Raw genomic sequence first — 2,141 nt, 5'->3', positions numbered from 1 at the left:
CATGTATAAAATAATAATTGAACAGAAACATTCATGTATAAAATAATAATTGAACAGAAACATTCATCTATAAAATAATAATTGAACGGAAACATTCATCTATAAAATAATAATTGAACAGAAACATTCATGTATAAAATAATAATTGAACAGAAACATTCATGTATAAAATAATAATTGAACGGAAACATTCATGTATAAAATAATAATTGAACAGAAACATTCATGTATAAAATAATAATTGAACATTATTTATGTGAGGAGCAGCTTTGAGTTTAACTCCATCACTGAACTCTCATCTTGAACAAGCATGAAGGCGACAGTGGAAAGAAAAACTCCCTCATGAGGAAGAAACCTTTAACAGAACCAGGATCAGGACTAGAGGACCATCTGCTTCGACCGGCTGGGTTTGGTAGGAATAGATACACAATGGCAGGTCAAGAATCACATGTTAAGATAGAAATAGTATCAAATGAAAACTATTGAATTTTAACAATTCATTTAAGAACATGAGGTCAGTTTGTCCTCTAGTAGTCTAAGTCTATAGCAGCATAACAAGCTGACCCTAACTATAGGATTTATCAAAAAGGAAAGTCTTAATCCCAGTCTTAAACTGGACAATGTGTCAGTCTCATGGACAGAAACTGGACAAAAGACGAACCGTTTCTCCAAAGAAGGACCCGTCCAGAGGACCTGACCTGGTTAGAGTCATCTACCTGGATTACTGAGATCCGGACGTTTATTGATTTATTTTTATAAGTTTCCACACATCCTGAATCAAATACCTAAAGTTTATTTGAGATGTGTACAGTGGAAAAATGTGCATGTTGAGCTTCTACACATTTGTACAGTTTTTAAATTTGAGTGTAACGGAGTGAAGGGAATAAATGAGCTGAGGGTCTGCGGCTGGTTCAGCTCTGGATCACTGAGCAGGAGCTTCTTAAAGCTGGACTTGAGTCACTGGCTTTAATGTGCAGGTGGACGGTGGTTTGGTGAGCAGAGCTCACAGCGTCGACCTCACCTGATGACGGGCTTTGCTGCACAGTCATTTCAGCTGAGTGGACATGCAGCGTCAGTATAAAGACAGCTCAGGACGATCGGTGGGGGACAAAACGTCCAGGAGCTCGGGACGATCGGTGGGGGACAAAACGTCCAGGAGCTCAGGACGATCGGTGGGGGACAAAACGTCCAGGAGCTCAGGACGATCGGTGGGGTACAAAACGTCCAGGAGCTCAGGAAAGGTACGGAAAATGTTGCCATAATTGTCAAAGTTTTGTCTTTTAGTGTGCGGTCTTCAAGGAAAAGTCATTTTGACTTTAATGTTTTATATTCAAGTATTTTATTGTGTATTTTTTTCAGTAAATAAAAATATTCTGAGCTGCCTTAAGCTGTAAAAGTCTTTAGACGTTTTATCAGAGCTGCTTCCTGTTCTAAACTTCAGGACGTTGGCAGCTGATGGTAGGCTGTGAGTTCACGTGTTGCGCTGTGCAGGGCGGCGGACTGGGGGTGAGCATGTACTTTCAGCCTGAAGAAAGTCAAACGATGCTTTAAAGAAAGAGTCATCTTTCTGAACGCTGATGTGAAACTGATGACACGGTGGATCAGCGCTTCCACTGTTTGTCTTGTGCACGACATGTTTGACCAGGGGAGCAGCTGCTGCACCTGCAATGACTGACGTGTCTCGTGACGCCGCAGGTTCCCGTCCACTCGGAGCTCTGACAGCGAGCCAAACATACGGTCACTTCACATGTTCCCCCACTTGACCTTTGGCTCCGACCGGCGGCCACAGGTCCGACTGAAACGAGCCGAAGCTTTCCTCCTTTAGCTTCTCCAGACCTTCTGTTTCTCATCACATCTGAAGCCTTCAGCTTCTTGTTGAAGGTCTCAGCTGAGTCCTTTATCTCAGCAGCCGAAGTAGACCTTGGATTATGTTTGATTTAGGGACACCGTGTGTGTGTGTCTCTGTGTGTGTGTCTGTGTGTCTTTGTGTGTGTGTGTGTGTGTGTGTGTGTGTCTCTGTGTGTGTCTGTGTGTGTCTCTGTGTGTGTGTGTGTGTCTCTGTGTGTGTGTCTGTGTGTGTGTGTGTGTCTCTGTGTGTGTCTGTGTGTGTCTCTGTGTGTGTCTCTGTGTGTGTCTCTGTG

At 43.0% G+C, this 2,141-nt stretch overlaps 1 protein-coding gene across 1 annotated transcript in view; it reads left to right on the top strand.

The window, feature by feature from the left end:
* Positions 1 to 2,141, top strand: part of slc39a14 (solute carrier family 39 member 14) — a 21,605-nt gene that overhangs the window by 622 nt on the left and 18,842 nt on the right. The gene's annotated exons all lie outside the window — the stretch shown is intronic.

This window comes from Nematolebias whitei, chromosome 8 (genome assembly GCF_014905685.2).
Source record: "Nematolebias whitei isolate Nwh7 chromosome 8, NemWhi1, whole genome shotgun sequence".
NCBI classification, from domain to species: domain Eukaryota; kingdom Metazoa; phylum Chordata; class Actinopteri; order Cyprinodontiformes; family Rivulidae; genus Nematolebias; species Nematolebias whitei.
The sequence above is the reverse complement of the archived record's forward strand: the minus strand, read 5'-3'. Positions and strand labels throughout refer to the sequence as shown.